Genomic DNA, 8,932 nt, shown 5'->3' with positions numbered 1-8,932 from the left:
TTTATTGGTCCTGATCAATTTAACATTATTCAGTCTACAATCTACATTATAAAAGAATGTTTATATTTCATGATATGAAAAGGAATGCAAATATCAATCAGTTTATTTATGTTCGAGACGTTCAATTAGTTTCAGTTTGTCAGCATTTGCATTTGATGTCTCGACATCTATGCGTGATTACGTAAAAAGAAAAATAATAAATAATTCAACGGCGTATAACTCATAATATCAAAGAAGATCTTTGCTTCGAGATAAATGTTTGAATCATGTTTATCTGATTTTTCTTATTGATTATCACTTTTTAATAATGCAATAAATTTAGTTACATCCACCTTTAAATTGAAATTATGTTACGAACATTTAAAACCATTATCAGTATTCAAAACGCACTACTATTGTAAAAAAAACTTGTATAAAAACAACACGATGCCCATAATTAATGCAAATCCCGCGATTCGTATACAAAATAACGAGGGATCTTATACGTGAGAGTGTCAGAGTACTATTAAATTTCGACACGTTAAAGATAAATCAATCATTTTTGTGGTAAAAACAGCAATAATTTTCGCTAGGAATATTTAACTTCGAAAACTACAGCTGGGAAGTTAAACCAACGAAAAATCGACTCAAACTCGGTCAAAATCCAATCACTTTTTTTGACATTCATTCATCAATTCATAATCAACTAATATATTCGTAGTAATAAACTTTTACACCTTTGAATATGAAATCTAATATCTCTTTATATTATAATATTTCAATAAATACGATTTAAATATTGCCTCCTTGCTGTTGCAAATCTTCGACTGCTCGAATTCGCGTCACACGACTAATCCAAGCGAGACTTAACAGTGAGTTGAATGCGTGTTTAACGCGTGCGGCACGCGAAAGAACGCAGCAGCCGTGTGTCGCGTTGGAGCTTGACGGAGTTCGATGTTTTCCACATTGACAGTGTGCCTTGCGTGGAAGGGGATCGAAATGGAGACTCGAGCGGGAAATTTTTTGGAAGAGTAGAGTTTCATTATCTAAACACATCGTCGTCGAATATATCGACAGGGTAGCGATGGAAAAAAGGCAAGGGATGATAGGGGTGGTGCAGAAGCGGCGGATGGCGTCGGCGACAGCCGGCAGAGCCACGTCGTCGCCGTTGAACGGACGACGACGAAACGACGGCCGGCTCTCTCGTGCAGACGGACGAAACTGTGGAGTGAGACGAAAAGGGAGAAAGAGACAGCCGGGCGCCGATTCCAGCGACCGGCCGGCGCTAACCTCGACGCCAACCGTGGAACGTCGCCGACGTCGCCGACACCGTCGCCGCCACTGGTCGACCCACGACACCACGACGAAGACGATGACGACGACGACGACGACGACGACGACGACGATGTCGACGACGACCACGACGACGACCACGACGACGTCGACCAATGCAAGAATACTTCTTCTGTTGGCATCGTGGCATCATCACGACGGGGGTGGGAACTTTGCTCATCGGTCGCCAAGCTGGAGGGCGCCCTACCGCCTTACTACTCTCCAGCCCTATCGCATCCCTCTTTACACACCGACACATGTTTGCTTTGGTATTGTCAGCTGAATTTCTCGATCCCAGTATACGTCAATAGCATGATGTTTTGTTCAGGAATAATTATGAATCTCGGACCTGCACGGCGAACGGTGCCAGCGAGTCTTTACTATCTTCCGCTTTCTTCTTTGGTTCGTCTCTCCTCTTTGGAAAAACCGAACGAACCCGCTCCCTTCCCCTGCCCCTTCTGATTGTTTGATCGTAAGAATCGTTTGTTCCGGGAAATGGCGTTTGGTTTTATGGTTCTTACGGAATTCATGTAATATCGATCAAACCGAAAGAAATGTTTTCAAAACCTGTTTACCACGGGGAAACTTTTCCTCTTTGAAACACGCTTACGCCGGACCCCGGGGTAATCGTAAATAAATCAACGATTGAAATTAAGGTCGCGTCAGTCTGGACGCGTGAAAGGTTATTAGCTTCTTGCTTTTTAATCAAAGAAATGCAACAGCGTTATACGGTAATATATACTTATGCGTTTATGATTCATATGGGGTGCAATTTTTCTTGTCAGAAAGTGTTACAGTTAATTTGTATCTTTAAGGATTTTTAAACAAGGATATTTAAGCATGAGAAACTTACAACAGATATACGTGTTATTTGAATCTTGTATTTAATAACTTTTATAAAATGAACATACTCGATTAATACATAGATACATATGTCTTATATATAGTTTATAATATATTCCTGTGTATAATTGGAAATAGTTTACATTCCATTCGCTCCCACCGAAGTATCTCCATACGTTCTATCGTAATATTATCAAACATTATTAACAATTTCATTATTATTTCAATGCTATCATACCATAATCTTTAGATCATTTTTCAAATCATACTTTTTTTATCATTAAGAAACTCCTCGAGTTTTAAAAAACATATCAGAAAATCATTATTAATACGTTTGATTTTTCGTTCAAATTTCACATTCAAGATTTTTGTAAAACCCTTCTAAAGTCTTTCTTTTCGGCTGAAACGAAAGCAAGATTAAGATATGAGAAACTTCAGAATTAAAAAATAAAACCCACGCAGATATTCATTTGGACAAATAACAAGTTCTATGTAAGAGGACTCGTACGTACCCCATATGCATTTGTTAAACATCGCAGAGATATAAAACTGTATCGAACGGTGATTCGAACGATCGATTTGTCGTGTCCGTAGATCCAGCACGATAACTCATTTTTTTTGGCGGATAGAGACGGCGCCTGTGTGTATAGAGATTGTTCCCTCCCGGTTACCCATGTTTTAACCCATGCCAGCGCCTACCCCCGGCATATCCACGAAAAGTAGAAGCGACCATTGGGGCGGAAGATGACTACGACGGCTCCAGCGTGGGGCGCCAAGTGTTTTGATGCTTGTTATGCGAAGGGGAGTTTGATAAACAACGAGTTGGAGAACGAAGCCGGACCTAGATCGTCACCATCACCTCTTCCACCCACACTCGAGACCGACATCCGACTGACTGGCTACGATTGTGTCATTACAAGAGAATTGATATCACGATGCTATAACCGTCCCTTCTTGCTTCTCCCTGTATGTAGTGTACAACGGTCTGAGCGGAGGGTGCTCGTAAAATGGAATCGCTAACGCGCGTTGATTGCCTGGCAACAAATTGAAATCACCGGTACCGTTACAAATGTGCAATAATCCGTGGAATCTAAAAGTATCCGGCAGACCTTGTTTCGGTTTGTAAGTTTCCTAAATAATATTCGATGTAGTAAAAGATGAAGGGAACGACAGTAAAAGACGAGGGATTATTATGATCTCGATGGTGTAAAGTCTTCGGAATTTTAGAATCTGAGCGATCTTTTATTCGTACGAAACGGAATGATAGGATCATGTTGCAATGGAATACATTTTTAGGAATCTAATATAATCGAACAAATCTGACAAGGCATCGTTGCACGTAGAAAATTATATTTGACTGTCGACTGGGTTACGGATGAATTAAAACCCGGTACGGTCTAACAGTTTTAATAAAAATACTTAGTTCTAACTTGTATCTTATATTTTACACGAGCAATATTATTAATAGGTTTTACTCCTCTGAGAACTGACTTTTGGTTTAAAATACTAAAGGAGAAATAAATAATGAGTATGATCATAGTGTTAAGGAAAACAAAATGAAATATTTATTTAGCGTAAACACGAGTTAATAAAATATTGTAATTCTGTTTAAAGTTTTTCAAACATTACGTGAGAAACAATTGATAGGTTAATTCTAAATAACGTGTTAAATATCAAGTGAAGCGAATGATGCTTGAAAGCACTTAAATTTTTGGTTATCAAGACTCGTCGGATAATTTATAATGTTGCATTCCAACGGTACGGAATTAGATGCACTAATGATCCTACCCATTCCATTGCACCCCGTCGCTATCATTATCCACGTTCCGTCCTCGCAGCCCGCCCAAAACGAAGCATGCATTTAAATGTATGTGCTCGCCAGAAATAGTATTTGACTTTTAACGAAACAAGCAAACATACGTTTAGCATTTATCTGTGTACCTACTTAGCGGAGGAAAAACATGAGTACCCTGAAGATTACGGATTGGTTAACGTGTTACGTACTCTGTTCCAGTATAGAATAGTTCATTCCACATTCCAGCAGTATAAAAGATAGCTAAAGGTAAAATAGAATAAAATTGATTCTTTTTTTAAAGATTCTTTCTTTCTTGTATACGTAAGCATCGTGACACACCGTGGTGATATTTATGATTAATCATGTTAATCACCGGATCTTATATTTATGTTTGTGGAAAAAAATTGTTGGTTAAATAGAAATCTATTTGGATCGATTAGAATCAAAATGTTTCCCGCCGAAGATCAGATTTCACAATTTTGGTAGCGTAGTAATAGCATTTATTAATTACGATTCAAATGGGATTAATAAAAAGCTTAAACAAACGTGTACAGTGTATGTACACTGGTTCACGAAAATATTCAAACGCTTCTGGAAATTTTATATATATTTTTGTACTATATAAAACATTTTGAAATTTCATTGACGCCGTAACGGGACGCGATCATCGTGATTATATTGGTCAAATTTGAAACGGACCTGAAAATGTATATAGAAGTTGCAAGATATTTATTGAAAGCGTGCACTTTGTAAAGGTCATCAACGCATTTATTTACTATACATATTAACAGGCCACAATATGTAATGAGACTATCTTTAGCACTAATTCTATGTTTACGACTACTATTCACGCTGTGTATTAATTTGTCACTAGGGGTATGTTCGCAATAAATGTCGTGTAGCTTCTATATTCAATTTTGGATTAGTTTCAAATTTTAGTACATATTATAATCACGATAATCGCGTCTCATTACCGTTCCTAGTGAAATTTCAAAATATTTCATAAATTCATTAAAAAATTCTATATAACAAGCGTTTAACTACTTTCAGGTCATTGCGTAATAATATAATATATGCTTCTATCCTTACATTCGATATGAATCGCTAATGACCGTCGGGCAGCAGCGTAAAAATTTTCCATCAGCTAAATAGCATAAACAATTCGAGAAGAGGAAGCCGGTCGTGTTTACGATGGCAGCGAAGACTGTCGATTTAGCCATGTTTTACGTCCACGGGGGGAAAGAACCCCGATTCGGTGCGCGCGGAGCCCCGGAACGGGAGGATGCTAGCTAGCACAAATGACATTGTTTATCTCCAGCTCGGAGCAAGAAAAGTCTCCGTATACGGTTAGTCGTTCGACTTCACTCGGTCAAGCACCTTCGTGTGTACGATTGCCAGAACGTGCTCTCCTCGTTGCCCATGCATACACGTACATCTACCTTCTATCATTTTATCTCTTTCTTTTTCCGTCTGTCTCCGCCACCCTCGTCCATGCGCCGATATCGCGATGCTCACGACCGTACACAAGCGTATCGAGAGGGTAGCTACACGTACAGAAACGCATACGTGTTCAGAGAATGGCGTCAAGATCCGCGTCGCCACGTTACTGGCGCGCCGCTGCTGTGTCGCCGCGAATTCGCGCCGGACGAGGCCGCCCTTAGGCAACAGACAGCCACAGGGGTGAGCAGACAGGCTCCAGTCGTCCTCTCTACACAACGCTACATATTGCGCGGTCGTCGGGCTCGCGGCCAGTCGACGCTCGACGATCGACGCAGTCGGTCTTCGATTGTTTATTTCAATTCCTTGTCTTCCAAATCTTCATTCCAGACGAGTTTTCGTTCCTCGGATTCAACTGCAAAACTAAAGCATCATAGGATAACGGGCGATATGTGGCGATCTCGACCGATTCGGCGGTGCCCGCCGTTTAAATCTCCCGCGCTACGCGAGAACGCGGTTAATATGTAGTTTCGAGTGCCGGTACGTGTTACGGTAGTCAGTTTCGAGCACGTTTGGAAAAATTTATGACTGTGGCAGCCAGAGATTCTCATAATCTGTTGCGGACACTGAATTGCAGAGAGCGAGACTTATGTCATTCGGTAATAATCATATTTATGAAATGTTCTCATGTTTCTCGGTGGTAGATTCGGTTTTGGTTAGGTTTGGGTTAGCGTTGTATGGTAATGTATATTTGAGCGTTCATGATTCATATGGGATATAATATTTTTTGTCAGTAAATGTTACAATTATTTCGTTAATATTTAAGGATTTCTTAACAAGGATATCCAATTACGAAAAGCTCATAGTAAATACGCGTTACTTTAATCTTAATACGTGTGCTATGTTTGTGTTAGAGTAATGGTTATTATTTGAATTCGGTGAGCTGATTCGAGTGCTATCTAGCGGCTTTGATTTATGTCACTTTCGTGACTAATTGTTGGCATAGTAAAAGTATGTTACTATTTTCCTATAAACGATTTTTAGAGAATACAAACGGTAAAGAATACGAAATTCATTTTTAATTTTTTGTTTAATTTTGCAGTTTGTTGTAAATTTTGTTTATTTTCTTTTCATATATTTAAAAGACAGATATTAGTAAAGAACTAGAAATATTTGGTATTGTTATTTAAGGTTAAATATAAAACTTGTACGAAGGAACGCTAGATTGCATTAGGTTGATACATTATGTATATCCAGTATTTGAGTATTTATGAACTGACATTAAATTCCATCGTGTTTTACATTTGGTGCATTGAACTCTAGATTACGGGAGTCATTGTTATAAGTTCTACCTCGAATTCCGTCACGGCGCATGTGCAATAGTTAACCAATAGCGGAAGGTTGCCGCTGCAACAGGTAAGAAATTACGAGAGTTCAGTGATATCATACGTGTAGCAACCACGTGGTTAGAAGAGAAGGAATTTATCGAGTATCTGCGTGCAGAAAAATTTGATTAAACTTTACGAAACAAAAATACATATATTTAAATTAAAAATTTTTGTTATCTTTTAAACTTTTAACCTCTCAGTCTCCATAGAGACCAACACGTACTATCTTTCATTTATTTTTAAATCGATTTCTATAAAATAAATGTAAAATATTAAAGTAAAGAAGGTTCTATTAATTCTAGTGATTAGTTTAGTGTTTACTTCAATTTATTAATTCATGCAAATAGGATTTTTAGTTTCGTTCAGTTTTCAATTATTTTTAATAATTATAGTAGTAGTTTAGTAGCAGTTTAATACTCGCAGAAAAAGTGATTTATATTTTGCACGACTAGTTTTATAAAAATATATAAAAAGCACAATGTATAGATTATGTCTTAAGTTCATATCGTTGTACACGATGTCTACATACATACTTGAGTTTTTACATTCATTTGAAACTTTTATATCGACATTTCTAATTTTTATTTTTTGTCAAGTTAAGTCGCAATAAAAATCAATTTCATTTCTAAATGTAACGAAATCCCTGATACGACATCTTACAATTGTTGTTACTTATCAAAGAATTAATAACAATTGAATTCAATGACAATCCCATCGAGTCATGTTTCTATCTAGCTGTGACACCTTTTCGTACTTCTTCCTACTTCTACCTTTTTTTCCTACTTCTGAAACAGCTTCAACTAACAGTATCTAAACATAAAATGAAATTCAATCAGGTACCATTAGATTCCTGTCGGTCCCCCAAGGAATTACGTTATTCATGTCCCGTATTACGTTATTTATATCCATGATCTACACATGAATGTATGTAGATGTACATCGGAACCTTCGACATTATCGTCACAGTAACATTGACATTGCGCTCCGCTCATCTTGTGCATACAAGGCACATTCTGATAAATGACGTTGAGGGAAAGCGATTCGCTGTATATGAACAAATGATCGCATAGAATAAGGGAGGGGGGGGGGAGGGAGGGGATGTCGTACGTTTTCTTAAGATACGTTCATCCAAGGATCTTGATAATGCTGGATATCGAATCAATAACGTCAAGCAATGATACATTAACTACTACAATTTTCGTAGTTGATATCTCAACATTTGCATCGGATTATATTGCCAACAGTAAGCTGTATAGTATAGCTGTAGTGATTTATATTATTAAATATTTTGTAAAAATCAATATCTACATATAAACGTGATAAAATGATGTCTATAATTATTCATATAATTAAATTAATAAAAATGGTAGAAATTCGAATTTTTCGGGCTTTTACTTTATTAACATATTTCGTTATAAACATATTTAAATTGCACATTATATAATAAAAGAGGTTTATGCAAATGCAAATGTTGATAACGAGAGCTAGAATATCTTGGTTTCTAAGAAGCGAATATGTTTAGTTCTAATTGTAAGTACAAGTAGTTTGAAATAGATTTCTAAGAGGTCTCGATTTATCATCGAACGAGGCACCGTACATCACTTCTCCATTACGTAAATTGTAGGTACAACCTTTGTATCGTTTACTGAACCAACGATAAAATAAAGCACAGCAACAGAGTCAGTTATAAATACGTCTACGTTGCATATTCCACAAAACATTATGCAAATATAATCGTAGTTAACGAGAATTAGAATATCTTGGTTTCTAAAAGGATCGTTTAGCTCTAATTGTAAGTAGTTTCAAACACTTCTTTAAAGCGTCGCAATTATCATAAATATCATCGAACGAAGTACCGTACACCGCTTCTTCGTTAAAATTGTATGACCTTTGCGTCAGTCTCTCAGCTAATCGTGAAACAAAGCAGACAAAATCAATCCCAAACGCGCCTACGTTACACATCGCACAAAAGACTATGCAAATAGAGATCTGCTTAACGAGGGTTAGAAAATCTTGATTTCTTAAAGGTTTGCTCCGTGCCTTCTAAATGCGTTCAGTTCTATTTGTAAGTACGTAACTCGAAACACGACTTCCCCATTTTTATCCGTTCGGGTTATTATTTTCGAAAAGGTCTCAATTTATCACCGAACAAAGCACC

This window comes from Bombus vosnesenskii, unplaced genomic scaffold (assembly GCF_011952255.1).
Source record: "Bombus vosnesenskii isolate JDL3184/JDL3185 unplaced genomic scaffold, Bvos_JDL3184-5_v1.1 scf7180000013263, whole genome shotgun sequence".
Taxonomy (NCBI): Eukaryota; Metazoa; Arthropoda; class Insecta; order Hymenoptera; family Apidae; genus Bombus; species Bombus vosnesenskii.
Note: the sequence above shows the minus strand (reverse complement) of the source record.